We start from the raw sequence: 20,626 nt of genomic DNA, 5'->3' as shown, positions 1-20,626 counted from the left end.
AACTGAACCTATGAAGGAATATCTGAAGGTGGTACTGCTCAATGCTAGAAGTCTAAACAAGAAACTCCACTACCTGCAAGCCTTCCTCTCCTTGGAGAGTGTAGACATTTACAAGCTATGTACTTACCATAACTTGGCATTTGTGTTGTCCATTTTCATTCTTCCTCACTGATGGGTTACAGCTCAGACTTGGACGCATTTTCGACTTGGATCCTAGTCTCAAGCTATTCCCTCTACCCATGATGCACTATACCATCCCCAACTCCTCAGATAGAGTTTGTTGCCTTTCATGCCACCTGAATTATAGAGACAGAACAGACAGAAGAAAGGACTGAGGCTCAAACCTGGAACCCAAGTGTTCCAAACTCATCCAAAGATTTTTCTAGGAGTGACAAGGCTGGGGGATGGCAGGGAAGGAAGGTGAGGAAGAATGAAAATGGACAAAAAAGAAGCCAAGTTATGGTAAGTAGATAACTTTTAAATCTGATTCTGACCTTTTCATTCTTCCTCACTGATGGGTCAGAGTCTCCACCTAAGTAACGCTTGGGAGGCCCTCAAGGAAGGATATGCTGGAGCACTGTTGAGCCAAAGGAAGCCCTGCTTCTGGAGAAAATGTCCAACTTGGAATGTGTAACAGAGGTATGAGTCTTTGACCATGTGAATGCAGCACAGATATCAATTCTACAGGAAAAGGCAGATGAAGTAGCCAAAGATCTGGTGGAGTGGGCTCTAGGAGGTTGAGGCAAATCCAAACCTTTCAGAGAATAAATCAGTGAAATACAATCAGTAATCCATTTGGCCAAGGTGATTTTGGAAACTGGTTGATCTAAGCGGTTAGTGGAAAAGGATACAAACAGCTGATCAGATTTCCTGTACGATTTTGTTCTGTGAAGATAGTAATGTATTTGTCTATGAACATCAAGATGTTGCAGCACATATTCACCTTCATTAGAAAAATTCAGGAAGAAAACTGGCAACTGTACAGATTACTATTAGTCTTTGTGGCCACTTTAGACATAAAGGAGGGATTGGTTCATATAGATGATATATCTTTATGGAAAATTATGTAAGGAGGCCTATCTGATAAAGACTGGAGTTCAGAGATTCATCTTGATGAGATAATAGCTACCAAAAAGACTATTTTCCAAGAAGGAAACCATGTTGCAATTGTTTGCTAGATCAAAGGGTTTTTGAGTCAACCCCTGGAGGATCACCATGAAGTCCCAAGGGGGAATAGGATCTTTTATGGGAGGTCTAAGGGGGGAGCTTCTTTTCATAAATGCTTTACATAACCTGGAAGCTGATAGTGAGAGGGAGTCATCTCCAGTACGGAAATTGGATACTGCAGCTAACTGGAGCTTAATGATAAAAAAACTAGCCTCTTCTTTGAAAAGAGTACTGAGGAAAAGAAAGATGGCTGAAGTAGGCACTGAGAAGGGGTCAATGTTCTCTTTAGAAGCCTATACAGAGAATCTTTTTCATTTGCTTTTGTAAACCTTCTTACTGGAGGCCTTTTGGGAGGTCAACATGATGTCACTGAAAGGGGAAGCGGCCAAGGACCATCTTCACTATCACTGGAATTGGAGAAACCAGGCAGTCTGCTTGAGGGCATGGAGACTAGTATGTTGAAATTCAGATGGGTGAGATAAGAGGTCCTAATTGGGCTCCAGTATCCATGGAGTATATCTGAGGTGAGACCAGAGGAAGGGGAACCACACCTGACAAGGCCAGTAGGAGGCAATAAGTATGACTGAGCTCTTCAGCATGCTTGCTTTCTGTAGAAACTTTGGGTTCAATGGAAGAGGGGGATAAGCATAGAAGAGACCCACGGTCAACCATGACTCAAACCATCCCTTGGTGACTCCCCCACAGGGGGGGTCAGAGCAAAGTACTTGCTGCACTTGTTGAAAAGAGAGGCAAATAGGCTGCAGCAAGGCTGGCTCCAATGGCCGAAAAATCATGTTTACTACTGACTGACTGAGGGACCACTCATGTAGAATCAGAATGGACCTAACTGAGTCTGTCTGCCAGCTCACTGGTTTTCCTCAGTATGTGTGTTGCAGTTAGAAAGTAGTCTGAAGAGATCGCCCATTCCCAGAACCTCATGACCTCTCTGCACAATGAGTAGAAATGGGTTCTTCCTTGTTTGCTGACATACCAGACTACTAACATGTTGTCTGTAATGGATAGCAACAGTTCCCAGAGGGCGATCGTCCTGAAATGCTTGCAATGTTTGAAGGATTGCTCTCACCTTGGCGACATTGATATGCAGCATGGTCTTCAAGGGGGACCACGTGCCACCATTATTCCCTTGTAATGCCCCCCCACCCCAACTGAGAAGTGTCTGTGGTCACTGTGGCTATGGGGGTGGAGAGAACAGTCTGCCTAAAAACAGATGATCTGACTGTATCCACCATCAAATAGGATGTTTGCAAATTGGAGTGAGGTTCATGGGAACAGACAGAAAGAATCAACCACTGTACTGCCAAGTCCATTGAAGTATTCGCATGAAGAATCTTGCCAGGAGGACTAAAATAATGGCAGTCGACACTGACCTAAGGGCTTTTAACACCAGTTTTGCTGGAGGGGACGGGCAAGACAGCAAGTCCCACACTGATTTCTCAGAGATGTAATGTGGTGAATAGGGAGTGAAGCCACTTGATTCGTAGTATCCAGCTGAACCTCTATGAAGTCTAGGTTTTCTACAGGAGTTGGGTTGGATTTGGCAAGATTTATCATGTTGCCTAGGGAGTTGGGTATCTGAAACAAGTAATCCCTGGCACATAGAAGTTGATGCCTTGTTGAGGCAGTGAGGAGCCAATCGTCTAGATAGGGAAACACCTGGAATCCCTTGAACCTCAGGTGAGCTGCTACAACTGCCATGAATTTGAACACCTGGGGGGGGGGGGGGTTATACTGAGTCCAAATGGCAGTGCTCTGAATTGGTACTGACTGGCTCCCAGCCGAAAGCGCAGCTGTCTCCTAGAGTGCCTGTCTAGTCTGATGTGATAGTATGCATCCTGGAGACCTACAGAGCAGATGAGGCAGGATGGACTGAAGTAACCATCCAGAACGTTGTCTTCTTTACATACTGATTCAGATTGCTTAGATCCAGCATTGGTCTTAGGTCCCATTTTCTTTGGCACCAAAAGGAAGCAGGAATACGTTCCGAATCCTCATTGTTTGGTCAGGACCTCCTAGGTGACTTTTTTTGTAGCAGCTTTTGAACTTCTTGAGCTGAGCACTCCCGCTGACTGGGTGGAATGTTGAGGAGCTCAGTTCTGGAGGTGAAAGGGAAAAGGGAATGTAATAACTTCTGGATATTATGCTTAGCACACACTGCTTCTAAAATTTGTCCAGGTGTCTAGGTGCAGGGAAACATAACCCCCGACTGCCGCCAGGGGCGGACAGTCAGGCAGTGCTTCAGAAGCACTTATAGGGCCCATCAGAGGAGGAGTCTCTGAAACCCTGGTTTTGTGGACCCTCTCTGCCTCTGGGGTGATGTCTACCATTGAAGTCTCTTCTTCTGGAGGAAGTATTCCCATGCGGATTCTGAAAAGGCCCCTAAGACTTCTGGAACCAGGTTTTCTTCTCTCCTCATTGGTTTTTAGAGAAGGTCCTCTGAGGGGTAGAAAACTTAACTCCCACAGTAGACAGGGTCTTTCCTTCCAACTTGCTACAGGTAAGCATTTCTTTTACTGATGGCCCAAACAAGGCCACCGAAGGGGTTGTGACAGCCCCTCTTACCCTGGGCCAGTAATCAAGGAGACCCAATCCTCACCACTGACACTGGTGAGAGGTGCTCACTAAAAACACTAATAGATTTACAAAGTATTTCAAATGCAGATCACTGCATCAAGCACAATTTTCATCAAGAGCACACAGGAAACCTGCTCCAGACCTGGGATTGGACTCTGTCTCTCTAAAACACAAACAAGACTCACTTTGGAGCACTGTGTCAAAGTCCCAAGTATCTGACACACACACACACACACACACACACACACACACACACACACACACACACACACACACACACGGGAAAGGCTGACACAGATTCACCAGCTGTGTTCCTTCTCTCCAGACTACAAGGTAGATTTCTGCCACCAGTCAGATACTCTAAGGCTCTTACAAAGGGTAACTGATCATACTGTGTCAAATTAATACTAACATAAATGGTAGTGTGAGACCAAAGTAGTAAGGCTTATCAGAGTGGCCACAGTGTCACTAAAATAAGCATAAGTACTCTCAAGATGTTAAAATTATTTTCTAAAAGACCAGATACAATGCAAAGATATAAAAATATTTAATAATGGATAATAAAACGGAGAACAGGCAAATATTTAATTACAATAAACAGAGTTTTCATTCACAGGAAATATAAAATAACACAGTTGAAGAGAATCTCACAGGTGCAAAAAACATGCTAAACTAATCTCACTGTATTTTTCTTAACTGAACAAAAGAGAAACTGTCCCTAGTTAACTCAATTAGTATCGCAAGGCAAGATGCACTGCTGAGATGCTCACTTCCATAAGGCAAGATAACTTATTACACTGCCAGAACTAACAACTGAGCTGTGATAACTGACATAGATCTTTTATATGAGATTCCAAAGAAAAACAAATACACTGCTGCTACCACAGAGTTATGTCCTTCTACTGATTATCACCTCTAGTCACCTAACTCTGGCACAATACACATTCAGAACTCTGTTAAGATTCGTTGCAGCATTTTTAACATAAGCAACTTTTACAAATACATTTTTAATACAAGCATCTCTAAAAATCAGCTTGACAGTCAAATGACACAAGACTATTTACAAAACTTCAACTAGCCATGCTGACATATGCCACACATACAATGTCTTACTTCTGGTACAGCTGGCAATACCTCACAACGTCACATCTCTCTCCCCCTCCTTGAAGACTCCAGCTAATTTTTCAAGTGACCCTGGAAAAAAATCGCTTGAGAGAAATGGGCTTGTCTGGGAACACATCAATTTATAACCTGTCTTGAGAATCAATCTGCACTGGCATTGCTGTAATCTGGACTGGCTAATACAAGGGATCCTCTCACAGACCCTTTAAGCTTCTGGAATGCCTGCGCGCAGACTGGGGTCCACACAACCTGATCTTGCCTGTTTTTCCTTGGCAGGTCTGTAAGGAGAGCAGCTATTGTACTATAATTTGGAACAAACTTTCTATGTGACCCCAATATCCTCAAGAATGCCCTTACTTGCTTTTTGGTAAAAGGGGCAGGCCAAGCCTGAACAGTTTTCCACCTTAGCAGGTTCTGGCCTAATCATACCATTCCCCACTCTATGTCCCATGTAAAAGTCCTCTACCATACCCACTCAACACATACTGGGCTTTGCAGTCTGCCCAGGACCTTCCTGACATGCTGAAGCTTCATCATATTAACACAGTACAATTTGCACCCCTGTCTCCTGCCTAGCAGGTTTACCATGTAATTAACATGAGTGACCTTCCCTTACCACTTTGAATGGTCCCTCCCAAGTTGCCTGCAGCTTACTGAGTCTGACACAAATGAAAACCATAACCTGCTTTCCCACAGCATATTCTCGGGCTCAAGCATTTCCGTCATACCAGACCTTTTTCAGCTGTTGGGCTCCTGCTAGGTTCTCCTGGGCCAAGCCCATGAGCTCCCTAAGCCTTGTCCCAAGGTTTAGGAAATATGCCACAACAGACTCCTTATGGGATTCACACACATCCTCCCACTCATCACAAATCATATCCAAAGACCCCCTCACCTTATGTCCATACAGCAATTCAAAGGGAGAAAAACCTGTGGATTCCTGGGGTACCTCTCTGTAGGAAAACAGTAGATGGAGCAAATCTGTCTCACTCTCTGTTAAACTGGTCTGAAAATGCCTATAGCATGGTCTTTAATGTAGAGTTTACCTCTCCACAAGACCATTAGTCTGATAGGGGTTGGTCTTTAGGTGCTTCACCCCACAATGCTTCCACAGACAAGCCAGCAGGTCTGCCATGAAACTGTCCCCTCTGTCAGTATTTCTCTCAATAAACCTACCCTTCTGAACATCTCTAAGAAAGCATTTGCCACCTGCTCTGCCTCGATGGAGTAGAGCCACCACCTCAACTTATCTAGTAGCTTAATCTACTATCACCAGGATATACTTCTCTGTAGAACTTGGGTTACTCAGAGGCCCAACATTATCCATAGCAACTCTCTGAAATGGCTCCTCAATCACAGGCAAAGGAATCAACAGAACTTTGGCCTTGTCTTCCTGCCTTGCCTACCTTTTGGCACTGCACACAAGTCCTGTAGTACACCCTAATATATCCCTTGCAATCCTAGGTCAATACAAAATTCTGCATAATATGATTCTTGGCATGCTTTATACCAATAAAACCTGCAAAAGGAATGTAATGGGCTATGGTTAGAAGTGCCAGATAGTACGCTCTGGGCACTACCAATTATGTATTACCTCACCCTCTAGACGTCCCTCAGGGGTCCACTCTCTGTACAGTAACCATTTGTTCCGGTATACAGACTCCCTTTTTCTTTGAGCATCTGGTGCCTCCTTAGCTACCTCCTTCAAGCCTCAAAGTAGGATCCGAAAGCTGAGCCTGTCTCAACTCTACTTTTGTGACCCTTCCCAGCTCCCCTTCCACAGGAAGCCTAGTATCGTCTGACAAAGGAGCCTCCCTGTCAGCCTGGGTACTAAAACTCACCTCTGCCCTTGCAGTCACCTTGTCCATGGGAAATCAGTACCCACCACCAGCTGTGGTTCACTTTCAGGCTCACTGTTACAAGGTTGCTCCCTCCCTGAAATAACCACATCACCAGCTGCAGCTTCAGGCATGGGGCCTGTCTGGGTCCACTCAAGACTACCAGGCCTACCTGCCTGTCTCCAAGCCTGTGTGTAACTGCATGCACACAAGGCACTACATTATCAAAATCATTCCCTATTAGGACATTGGCAGGGATATCCTCAAACACACCTACCTGCTTGTTTCCCTTTTCCACCCACCCAGTCAATGTGAACCCTAGCCAAAGGTATTTGGAATGGGTCTCTCCTAAAGCTCTAACTGGTGTAGCCTGCCAAGCAAGTACTGGTCTTCTTTAACCACTGCAGGTTTCACAATGGTTATGTCAGAGGCTGTGTCTGTCTTAGCAGTGGCCTGTCTTCATCCACTTAGACAGGATACGAACTCAGGTGGTTGTACAACTTACCAATGGCAGGTGGTTAATCCCAATTACTGGCTCCCTTACCTTTTTTCCCCACCTTGCTTCAGTGGACAACTGTATGTTTCATGGCCCCTCTGGTAATATTAAAAACATCTAACCATTGATTGGGGCCGTGTACCTAAACTAGTGGCTTCCACTGTTACTGGTAGACTCTGTTGGGGTGATTTAGGCTGTCCACCATGGGTTCCCTTATATTAATGTGTAGCACTGGTTATCCCCTTCTTATGCAGTGATGCCCTGCTTGCTCAGTAGAGATCACCTTTTCTCCCCAGCTCATCTGCAGAGTTACATTCTTGGTCTGCCAAGCAGATTCTCATGTCCTCAGGCATAGTGCTAAGGGCTTGTTCCCTCACCAAAAAGTCTGCCAGTCTTTCAAAAGTGGTGTCCTGACACCAACTCACCTACCTATGAAAGTGGTTAACTCAGCAATATAATCACATATACTTTCATCTGTCTTGAGTCTATGCTCATGAAACTTTTTTTTAAGCTTCAGGTGTTAACTTAAAACTGTCTAAAACATAGTTTTACTCTAGCATAGTTTAAACAACCACTATCAGACAATTTAAAAACAGCAGTTACAGCTTTACCATGGAGTAAGGGGATCAAGAAGCCATACCCAGAGCTCTTGGTCAGCATTACACTGTTTACATACTCTTTCAAATATATAAATAAAACTATAAAAGCCATCCAACTCTGCAAATTGTGGAAAACATGCACTGACCTTTATTGCTTCAAGGGTCTGGTTATTCCATTCCCCATTAACTCCATGACCCTGATGAAGGGTCAGCATTTCCCTCTCATGCTAATGCTGCTTCTCCTTTTCTTCAGCCTCCAAATGTCACAGTTTCTCTGTGGTCTCAAAATGCTGCAGTCTCTCCTCTGACTCCAACTCCAAACACTTGGTCTCAAGTTCATGCTGACACTGCTGCTACTTTTCTAGAGCCTCCAGTCTAAGTCTCTCTAACTCCAGATGGATTTTTAAGTCATCTGAGAAAAATTTAAGCTGTCCTATTTCGGAAGGCTGCACATCCCCGTCACTGGACTGGATATCTCCCTGGTTGCTGGACTGTGCAGCAGCTGTGATTAAGGCTGAAATCATATCCTCTTTAGTCAGGTTGGCATGCAACAATCCTTTGGTTCCATACACCTTGGCCAACTGTTTTTTTATCAGCTTGCTATAATTCTCTGCTGAGATCTTTGCCTGCTTTCCCTGACTAAACTAACTAACAAAAGTAAATAAAACCGTTGTGAAACTGAAACTCTGAATGTTTACCTTATGGCTGTTGAGAGTACACACACCTTCACTGACAACTACTTACAGGCTACTGAAGTTCAATTAATATCCCACTGCTCTGACACAAATATGGGATGGCCCCTCTTTATTCCAGGCCAGTAATCAAGGAGACCCAGTTCTCACCACTGACACTAGTAAGAGGTGGTCACTAAAATCAGTAATAGAACTGCACAGTATTTTCAAATGCAGATCTCTGCATCAAGCACAACTTCCCTCAAGAGCACACAGGGAACCTGCTCCCGACCTGGGACTGGACTCTCTGTCTCTCCAGAACACAAAGAAGACTCACTTTGGAGCACTGTGTCCCAGTTGCATGTATATATCACACAGACACACACACACACACAGACACACACACACACACAGACACACACAGACACACACAGAGACACACACACAGAGACACACACAGAGACACACACAGAGACACACACACAGAGACACACACACAGAGACACACACACAGAGACACACACACACACCTGGGAAAGTGACACATATTCACCAGCTGTGTCCTCTCTCTCCAGACTACATGGTAGATTGCTGCCACTAGTCAGATACTCTAAGGCTCTTAAAAAGAGTAACCAATTATACTGTGTCAAATTAATACCGATATAAATGGTATTGTGTGACCAAAGCAGTAAGGCTTATCGGAGTGGCCAGTGTCACTAAAATAAGCACAAGTACTCTCAAGATGTTAAAAGTATTATCTGAAAGAAAAGCCACAATGAAAAGGTATAAAAATATTTAATAATGGATAATAAAATTAGAGAATGGGTGAATACTTAATATTTAGTTACAACAACCAGTTTCCAGTCACAGGAAATACAAAAACAACAGTTGGATAGAATCTCACAGGTGATGAAAAGTACAGTTTTGTACCTACCATAAATGTAGATGTTCGAGGATCCACATTGCTGCAGTCCTAACTATTGGGTAGTCCGCTGTCCAGTCGGCCCGAATACCAAAGTATATGGCTGACGTCGGTCAGGGCGCATTAGACTGACGTCAGTACGTCAGGGTACTAATGCGCATGACCGACGTCATATCCTCAGTCTTTTCTTGCCCCAGATGTCAGAAGACCCTGAAAAGATAAGGCCAAAAACCAAACACTCCCAACACACCTGCAGCAAAATATATATATATACAAAATATACAAAATTAGCAGAATATAACCTCACCTACACAACCACCCCTAAACACAGAGGGGAAGGAGGGAGGGTAAATTGGACTGCAGCAATGTGGATCCTCGAACATCTACATTTATGGTAGGTACAAAACTGTACTATGTTCTTCATTCCACATTGCTGCAGTCCTAACTATTGGGTAGAATCCCAAAGCAGAGGTAAGGGAGGCTGGCAAATCATAAGGAAGCAGGAACTGACAACATGCCTTGCAAAATAGCTGTGGCAAAACCAGCCCTAGACTTAGAGTAGAGAGGAAGGTGATAATGCTTAGAGAAAGTATTCACAGAACTCTAAGTAGCTGCCTCCAAAATATCCTTAGTTGCCACCCCCCTTAGAAATGCTGTTGAAGTGGCAGTAGCCCTAGTGGAATGAGGCCTAATCCCAGCTGGAATTTCCTTGCCATGATGGGAATAACAAAATGTAATGCAACACCCAATCCATCTAGAAATAGTTTGTTTTGACACAGGCTTGCCCTGAGAACTCAAAGCAAAAGAAATAAACAACTGCTGAGACTGCCTAAAATCTTTAGTCCTGCTCAAATAATAACGCAATTGCCTGTGTACATCTAAAGTGTGCAAAATCTTTTCCCCTTTATTTTGGGGATCTGCATAAAAAGTAGGCAAATGAATAGTTTGGTTTAAAGCCACACTAGAAACCACCTTAGGCATAAAGGAAGGATTAGTCCGTAAAGATACCCTATCCTTATGAAAAATCAAAAAAGGCTCCACTGCCATAAGGGCCTGCAACTCAGAAACCCTTCTTGCAGAAGTAATGGCCAACAAAAAAGCAGTCTTCCATGACAAGTATTTCAATTCAGCAGTAGCCGCAGGCTCAAAAGGTTGTAGAGTAAGTTTCTCCAACACAAAATTGAGATCCCAAGCAGGAGTAGGAGCTCTACGTGGGGGTCTTATATTCTTTTCCCCTCTAAGAAATTGCTTGAACAAAGGATCAGAAAACAATGGTGGGTCACAATCATAGTGAGCTGAAATTGCTGCAGCATGAATCTTAATGGAAGAGAAAGACAAACCTTTGTCCAATAACTCAGTAAGATATTGAAGAGCCACACTCAAATTTGGCTCAGAAATCTCCAAATTGTTTGCTGCACTCCAAAATAAAAATCTCTTCCATTTTTCTGCGTACACTTTCCTTGTACTAGGTCTCCTGGCTTCCATAATCACATTTAAAACTTGTTGAGGAAGTTGAGACCTGCTGCCTTTCAAAACAGAATATGCCAGGCTGTTAGATGAAGAGAGTGAAGCTTGACATTGAGCAGGTGACCTTCTCTCTGAGACAACAGGTGTGGAATCAAGGGTAAAGGCCATGGAGGCTTCTTTACCAGACTCCTCAGTAATGGGTACCAGTGCTGCAGAGGCCAATCTGGAGCTATTAAAATCATCCTTGGCTTGTCTTGTCTGACCTTTAGAAGCACCTTTGGAAGAAGAGGCAGAGGTGGAAACGCATACACATGAAGATTTTTCCAACTGAAAGAAAGAGCATCCACTTTCCAAGCTGTGTGATGAAACCTCTTTGTGCAAAACTTTGGCAGCTGGTGGTTTAGTGGAGAAGCGAACAGATCTATGTCTGGAGTTCCCCATGACACTGTCAATTTTGAAATACATGAAGATCCAGTTTCCACTTGTGGGGATCCATGATTTGTCTGCTTAACACATCTGCTAAGGAGTTCTGTGCTCCCGGCAGAAACCTTGCCTGAAGAGTTAGTTGCAAGCTCAGCGCAGTCTCCCATAAAATCATTGCTTGCCTGCACAATGGGTAAGAATGTGTTCCCCCTTGTTTGTTGATGTACCACATGACAGTTGTGTTGTCTGTTAGAATCAACACCTGCCCTGGAAGAAGGAATTCCTTGAAAGCCATTAATGCAAACTGGACTGCTAACATCTCTTTCATGTTGATATGTAGATGCTGTAGTCTGGCAGGCCACTTGTCTTGTATCCACTTTCCATTTAGATGAGCTCCCCAAGCAATGTCTGAGGCATCTGTCGTTAGAATCTGACTCGCCTCTGGCCGGGTCACAGAGAGTCCCTTGTTTAGGTGACATTCCTGAGCCCACCACAAAAATTCCTTTTGAATGCAAGGTATTATTTGAATGACAGTGTCCAAATCCTGGCAGTGATGTGTCCATACATTTTTGAGATACCATTGTAGCTTCCTCATATGCAGTTTGGCATTGGGAAGCACCAGAATACAAGATGCCATGAACCCTAAGGCTTGAAGGACTGTCCTTGCAGTCAGCCCGGACTGAAGAGATAGTTGATGGAAGTAACTGGAAAGATTCTTTTGTTTGTCCGGGGTTAAAAAGGCCATCTGGGCTGCTGTATTCAGTCTCACACCCAGAAAGCACATGTCTTGAGAGGGTACTAGACTGGACTTTATTTCGTTCACAGAATACCCTAGGCATCTTAGCACTGCTATGACATATTCCAAATGCTGTAGAAGGTCTTCCTTTTCTTGAGCCAGAATCAGGCAATCGTCCAAGTAAGGGTAGATTTGAATCCCTTTTAGCCTGAAGTAAGCTATCACTGGAGCCAGAACCTTTGTGAATACTCTGGGCAGTAGATAAGCCAAAGGGCAATGCAGAGAACTGATAATGAGAACTTCCAGCTCGAAACGCAGATACTTTCTGCAACTTAGTCTTATAGGCACATGAAGGTAAGCTTCCTTGAGATCTAAAGTTACCATCCAGTGATCTTTGCCCAGTAGAGGTAAAAGCTGTTGTAACGTCAACATTTTGAACTTGGGAATGTCCAGATAAGTGTTGAGGATAGATAAATCCAAAATTGGTCTCCACGTGTTCCCCTTCTTCGGTACTAGGAACAGGCGAGAATAAAATCCTAGGCCCCTTTCTGGCACAGGAACTGGCTGAATGGCCCCTATTTGGAGTAACAGAGAAATTTGCTTGTGCGCCTCTTGCCTTTGTAGAGGAGGAATGTCTGGCATGCCTTTGAAAGGAGGCAAGGTATGGAAATAAAACCTGTAACCGTGGTGAATGATATCCAGAACCCATCTGTCTTGGGTAATTAAATCCCAATTTTCTTTGAAAAGAGACAGCCTTCCTCCCAACGGTGCTGCCAGGCGAGAATGAACTGGCAGCTGAAAAGGCAGGTCATTGGGTCTGCTTACGAAAGGACTGACCCCTGCCCTCACCAGAAGTCTGAGCAGGGGAACTCCCTGTCCTAGGCCTAAAAGAACCCTGAGCTCTGCCCCTACCACGTCTAGACCTACCCCTAGACTGGGAATCATAAGCAGGATAAGTCCAACCCTTAGCAGGCCAATTTCTACTAAACTTCGGAGGCTGCACCCGCAAAAAATCTTTAACAGTTTGCATAGACTTAGCCTTGTCCTCCATTTTCTTCAAAACTGCTTCCACAGGCGAACCAAACAACACATCAGACTGCAAAGGAGCATCCAAAATCCTTGTCTTAACATGCTCAGCTAAATTCTGATCTCTCAACCAGGCGTGCCTACGAAGAACAGAACCAGTGGCAGCCACCCTGGAGGAGGCCTGCACAGCATCAAAACCACATTGCAAGGAATGTTTACCCACCTGTTCAGACACATGAACTAAATCCTGCAACTCTTTACACTCAATACATTCCGCCAGAGCATCCACCTTAGATTTCAACTGTGAAAGAAGATAATTCTGATATTTTAACATGTGAAACTGACAATTCAACGCTCTCATGGCTAAAGTGGAAGAAGTATACACTTTCTTTCCCCATCTATCCAAAGCCCTTGCCTCTTTATCAGGAGGGACAGGATTTTTTACAACTGAGGCCTTCACACCTTTAGGCCCCTGAGAGACAGTTTCCAGGTCTGCCCTAGGACTCTTAAAAAGATACTTATGAGCTTCAGGCACCCTATAATACCTATCCGGTTTAACTGGGGCAGGAGGCAAAGAATCAGGATTCAGGAAGCCTCTGCAAAACATCTTCCACCACATTCAAAACAGGAGGTATAGCTAAAGGCCTATGCTGGGGTAAAAACAAGAATTCCCTAAGCCTTTTCCTGGAATCAGAGAAATCTTGACCTTCCCATTTAAAATGCTCCCTCATGGAATGCAGAGTCTCTGAAAATGAAAAATCCTCAGGAGGAGAAGCTGAAGGAGTAGAATCATCCACATCAGAATCAGAATAAGGAGGGTACTCCTGCAAGTCTTCAGCCGAAGACTCAGAAGCCTCCGAGCATTGCTCAAAACTCTCAAACTCAGGTTCCACCCTAGGCCTCTTATCAGGAGGGGGCATAGAACCCCTTATCATAGTAATCAAATCCTCTGCCATTTTAAGCATATGTTTCTTAGGCAAAGACCCTGAAGCACTAGGAGAAACCCCCACTGAAGCAAAACTTGGCCTGCCCCTCAAAGAAGCCTTGGAAACAGAAGGAGAGGCTCTAACCACATTAGGAAGAGAGGGAAGAACAGTCACCTGAGAAGCCCCCTCAGCCTGGCCTACTTCCTGAGAGGATACATCCTGTAACAGTAAAGTCTCTCCCTGAGACTCCAAAGAAACACCTGGCAAAACCTCCGGCTCCACTGAGCCCTCTAAAGAACCGACGTCTGGGACTGTCGGTTCTTCCACTCTAGGCTTTGCTGTTTTGTCCTTGTGTTTTTTAGCCGAAGCCGGCGTCGGAGCATCCGACGGCATTTTATAATTACAACGCTTCCCAAACACTAACCTGGCACAGTTTAACCTTCTCTTAATAGTGCGTTTGTTAAATCTAGCACAAGAGCGGCATCCAACAACGTCGTGCTCAGGCCCTAAACAAGGTATACACAAAGTATGGTAATCCCTATGAGGTATCTGTTTCCCACAAGAAATACAGTTATTCACTTTTTCTGACATCCGGTTAAATACTGAGGCAAGAAAAAAGCAAAATATTCCCCAACGGGGTACTTAGCCAACTTTGATTCGGTCTGAAACTCTGACTTCAGAAACTTTCAGAACGCCAACCTGCACTCGCAAAATTGCTTCTGCATCGGACCATGCGGCAAAAAAGACTGAGGATATGACGTCGGTCATGCGCATTAGTACCCTGACGTACTGACGTCAGTCTAATGCGCCCTGACCGACGTCAGCCATATACTTTGGTATTCGGGCCGACTGGACAGCGGACTACCCAATAGTTAGGACTGCAGCAATGTGGAATGAAGAACATCACATAATACTAAACTAATCTCACTGTATTTTTCCTAACTGAACTAAAGAGAAACTGTCCCTAGTTAACTCATTTAGTATCGCAAAGCAAGATGCTCTGCTGAGATATTCACTTCCACAAGGCAAGATGACATAATACACACTGCCAGAATTAACTAACAACTGAACTGTGATAACTGACATAGATCTTTTATATTAGATTCCAAAGAAAAACAAGCAAACTGCTGCTGCCAGAGTTCAGTCCTTCAGCTGATAACAGAATGACATCACCTCTAGTCAACTAACTCTGGCACAGTACACATTCAGAATTCAAGATGCTGTTGCAGCATTTTTGACATAAGCAACTTTTACAAATACATTTTTAATACAAACATCACTACAAATCAATGTGACAGTCAAGTGACACGACTATTTACAAAACTTCAGCCAGCCATGTTGACATATGCCACACATGCAATGTCTTACTTCTCTTGGTACAGCTGGCAATACCTCACATCACCACATTGGACATTAACAAAGGATGCCTTAAAGGATTCCTCAAAGTTGCATAGCCTCATCCAGGCATGTCTCCTCACGAGGTACCCTCCACTCTATGGGTAATCAACCTCACTAAGGAATTTGCAAAGGATGACAGAGTAACTAGATTAACAGAGACTGTTGAGGTCCTCTGCTGACATGGTCTCAGCAAGAGAGTTTGAGTGCTCCTTGAGCAAATCTTTTTGTAAGTGGGTAAAGTGTGCCAAATAATTTAATGACCTCAGCATGAACGTGGCTGAGGCGTAGATGTGCTTTTCGAATCTGTCCATCACTCTGGACTCCCTGTTCAGTGAATGGACAAAGTAGCTATACTCGGATAGCTTCTTTTTTTGTGGCTACTGCCACAACAATGGCATCAACTGGGACGCCCTTGCTCCAATGTGTTCTGTCTGCTGGTGGAACTAGAAATTTATCTGGATGCTTGTGAATGGGCTCAACTGTGTCCGGTTCCTTCCTGGCCTGGCGGGAATCTAAGTCAATAAGTTCATCCACTGGGGGGCACCCAAGACATAGATGGACCCACCCCCCAAAAGCCTCCAAGAACACGGACTCTTCAGGAAGAGGAAGTTGGGCAGACCAACCACCTTTCTAAGTACTTCCAGGATGTCTCCAAAGGAGACATCAACAGATGGTGACCGAGGGGATCCTTCTCCCTCAAAGTTGGTGCATTCAGTGAGGGACTCCATCAAGGAGTCTATGTGCTTCCTTTTGCACGCCTTCTTCCATGGAACATCCTCTGTGGGGTGTCAGGAGAGGTATCGGAAGAAAGGGGGAATTCCTCAGGAAGAACAGCATGGAGGCTTCCCGTGGTAGGCTGACCTGGAGCAGGAAAAATGGGCTCAATGATTGGACCCAGTGAAGGACAAAGAGGAGGATTTGAGATGTGAGGGGACAGATCTTTATATAAAGAGAAGGCACTTTCTACAACCTGCAAAGCTGAAGGACCCGTGGAACCTCCTCCGATCTCTCTTGTAGCTGAGGAGGAAAGGACGATGCAAACCTCGGATCTGTGACATCCAGAAGGAATTGGACCCAAGCTGTCAATTTGAGGCATCAAGAGGAAGGGACAGATTGGAAAGAGTTGGAGCCGACCCCAACCACCCGGACCCAGCACTGACATCTCTGATCAGAGACCTACTCTGATCTGACAAAATCAGAGCAGAGCTGGTCAGATAAACCATCTGAGTTGAGGAGGGGAGCTACCTCAGATCAGAGACAGATTCTCTTGGGTATCTAGGCTCCTGGGTCACCTAAACCACTGGTCAGATCAGAGAAGGAATCTGCATAGGCTGGGCTGGAGTACACACAGATTGAGAGGGGATGGAAATGGCAAGACCCCCATCTGAATCGGAGTCCTGAAAAACTTCTGCATCATCCTGTCCATATTGGCCTCTGTCAAGCTCCTAGAAGAACTGGACAAAGTTGAGAAGGTGGTTCTGAAATGTTTAGGTGTTTGAAATAACCTTGCTGGTAGAGTTGGTGAGACTAGCTGTAAAACACTTTTTGGTGTTCAGATCCTAGCTGTCAGAAACAAAGGCTTAGGATCCAACCCTGGAGCCGAAGAAAGGGGTGAAGTTTCTATAACAATAACCTCGTTGAATCCAAAGATCTCTCTGGATCTGAACAGGAGGGAATATCTTTCGGATCCCTGGAAGTCTGTGGATCTGAAAGAGAATTTGTCTACCTCAGATCCAGGAATGTCAGATCTAAAGTTTTAGCATGCTTCCAAGGAGGTTCAGAGGGATATCTCAGAGGCTTATTTAAGGACCTCTTCCTAGGCTCATCTGACCAAACAACTTATGGGGTTTGAGCCCCAGAAGAGGAAGAGGTGGGAGGCAGTAAACCTATTAAGATCAACTTGTTTCATTGATCAGATATTACCTGGGGATTAAAAGAGGCACAGATTTCAAAGGCTGATCTTAAATGCTCAGGACACAGGCAATAGATGCACTTCTTGTAGGCATCATAGTTTTTCAGACATAATTAAGCATAAACACTCTTTTTAACTGTCTAAACTAGAAAAAGTGTTTTTTTTTTTTTTTTTTTTTTAAAGGGTAGAGATACTAGAAATGTAAAGCAATTTAAGAGAGAAATGACAGCAGTAACAAGCCCCTAATGCCACAAAAAAAACTATGGAAGGATTTATTAAAAATCGTGGGAGGAAGAGAACAAACCACGGAATACTGAAAACTAACTATAAAGCTCTAGCTATGAGTTTACAATATCAATTTTGCCAAATACAAGGAAAAAAAACAAAATTTAGCTCACACTCGAAACCAGGGATCTGCATCTTAGCTAGAAGGAGGTGCACACGATCTGGGGAGTTGGGGATGGTGTAGTGCACTATAGGTAGATGGAAAAGCTAAAGACTAGGACCCAAGTCTTAAAAATGCAGCCAAGTAGGATCCAAGGGTCGGATCCGTAACCCATCAGTGAGAAAGAATGAAAAGGACATCATCAAATCAGTATAGTAAAGGAGACATGGTGTAAAGTCACTGAATGTACCCCAGCAATGGAAGGTTATAATACCTTTCACACCTTTAGACCTGCTACTGCACAGAAGGGAACTAAAGGTGGAGGAGTGTCAGTCTATATTAAGACTAATCTCACATCCAGACTAGTTAAAGTATGTGACCCAGTGAAAATCATACCAGGCATATGCAGCAACTACAGCGACCTCAAAAGTACCTTACAAAAAATATATAAGGTGCAACAAACCTGCCCTATGCAGAGTGCCTTAAAGCCCTTTCCCTCTACTCAGTCTCCTACAGGGGTGATCTATGTCTGGCTTACAAGGCATCCACAAACCCCACACTTTTGAGTCTCCTACACTATCTCCTATAACAAAATAGCAAAATTCGCCACTGACTCATCGTACAGATCCCATCATTGCCAATCCCTTAAAAATATCATCCTGGCTATAACTACCATACCTACTAACTTTCTACCAGCTTCCTATAGCCCATCAACTCCTTTATCACCCCCAAAAAATCCAGCCCTACAGGGACTACTACACCATTATGCCAGCAATCGCCCACTGAGAAGTACCAACAAATCATTAGTTGACATTACTAAAAGTAAATATAATTCTGGGGACCCCCCTCTATGCTTATACTGTCGCAAAAACATGGATTACATTTCCTCTAATCGGCCACTAGAAAACACACTACTTTAAGAGCCTTCTTAAGTTACATTTGTCCAACTCATTGGCTTGCTCCTGTACTAAGCCCTGGGTAAATACTACCAACCCTCTCTATCATCTAAATTATCTCTTTCAGTATTTCTAGTCCCCAAAACAGACAGAATTCAAATTAGTATTATTAGTGCTGCATACTCTTACAGTTTACTGTGGATCATTGTGTGCATACTGCTGCTACCATCTAATATATTCACCAGAGAACACAAAGACTTGACTATATTTACCAAAAGTATAAACTAATCAAACATGACACTATTTTTACTACATGTAAAATCTTAACTATGTGCATAAATCTATGCAACTACAAATGTGCAAGTGATGCAACTGTAATGTCATACTGTCTATTACTCTATTATAACTGTGCACTAGTGTATATGCAACCTCTACTTACTATTTTTATCACTGTATTTTATACTGCATTTACTACTGATTTTTTATTATTGTATATTATGTTACTACTGTATGGAGCGTTTCACTCCAGGCCTCTATTGAAAACGGGCAGCCTTGTCCAGTCTGACACATTTCCAGTAAACATAAATCAAAAAGTACCACAAATACAAGGTCGAGGGACCTGAATTTTGTCTGTGACTTAAACAGAACATGCTGGAGAGACAAGATGTCTGTCCTATAGACTGATGGAAGAGGCTTCCTATCCATGTGAAGCTGAGTTTGTCTGTTACCCAGTTTAACCCCAACCTAGACAAGTGCATGGGGAATAGGAAATTTACACTGTCCCATACAGACAGAGGTAGCTTATAAATGCCTGGCCCTCAATGTCCTATTTGGATGCAGGGCATCATTATTTTTTCAGGAAGACTTGGGATAGGCTTAGAAAGGCCCCTTAGGTCGTTAGCCTAATAACAATGTATGAATCCATGACTCTATGTGGATCCCCACCCACTCCAGGAAGTATCCTATGAGCCATAACAGACTCAAGATAAGCTCTCCATTCTGTCAGCAAACCATCCATTCTCATGGCCTGTAAAGGCCCAGTTGCAGACCAGGAGATCTACCCAAAGTACTGTGACAACTAAAAATCATTCCAGGTTTAGTCACATGGGTCTGACACTTCCTGCCTCAAACCAAGCTGCTATAATTCATGAAATCTTGGACCTTCTCATTAAGCACAGAAGTGGAAAGCATTCACGACCCGAGACGTACCTCCCTGGACTACATGAAAAGAGACATGGAAGAGCTCTCCGATCTTGTAGCCCAGGCAGGTACGACCCTAGCCCTGAGTAGCATTCTGCCATCACCCAGAATTATGCCGCAGTACAAGGACAAAATGATTGACTTCAACAACTGGCTAAGCTTCTGGTGTCATTCTAAAGGGATCCAGTATCTGTCTGCCTGGGATGACATGGTTGACAGACCATGATGCTTTGCCAGAGATGGCCTGCACCTGTCACCCCTGGGATTCTGGATACTGGCTAAGGTTCTTGCCGCCCCTATAGTGCCTTTTTTAGGCAAGGTTCAAATGACAAATTCACCATCTTAACAGGAACAGGCAAGCAAAAACTGAGGGTAATGCTACTCAATGCTAGAAGTCAATCTCAAAATGCACTCACTCGAGGCACTCCTTAAAATGGAGAACATTGATATCTGTGCAGTGACTGAGACCTGGTTCAAGGCTCCAGAGAGCACCACTGCACTACCAGGCTATAACTCATACCACACTTTTCGGCCATGTAACCTGGACTGGAACACCAAAGGCAGAGGTGTGTCCATATTCATTAATGATATCCACACCTCCAGGCTAGTTGCTCAGCATAATGCAGCCAAGGTTATCCAAGTGCAACTAACTCTGGGCAAAACTGCAATCCAAATTGTAGCTTGCTGCAGATCACCCACCATGCCCCAGGATTCCCACTCCTCTTTTCTTGATGTACTGGAAAATATTAGGGTTCAACAAAACACTCTAATAATGGGTGATTTCAACTACCCCACCATTAACTGGAAAAACTACTCATGTACCAACTCCTTCGCTCAACGCTTTCTGAAATTC

General features: G+C 43.9%; 1 protein-coding gene across 1 annotated transcript in view; it reads right to left on the bottom strand.

Annotated features, from left to right (window-relative positions):
• DHX30 (DExH-box helicase 30) overlaps nucleotides 1-20,626 on the bottom strand; it is a 1,694,732-nt gene that overhangs the window by 258,529 nt on the left and 1,415,577 nt on the right. The gene's annotated exons all lie outside the window — the stretch shown is intronic.

Source organism: Protopterus annectens, chromosome 3.part0, assembly GCF_019279795.1.
Source record: "Protopterus annectens isolate FY-2018-M chromosome 3.part0, PAN1.0, whole genome shotgun sequence".
In the NCBI taxonomy this organism is placed as follows: Eukaryota; Metazoa; Chordata; order Ceratodontiformes; family Protopteridae; genus Protopterus; species Protopterus annectens.
Note: the sequence above shows the minus strand (reverse complement) of the source record. Positions and strands in the feature narration are given on the sequence as shown.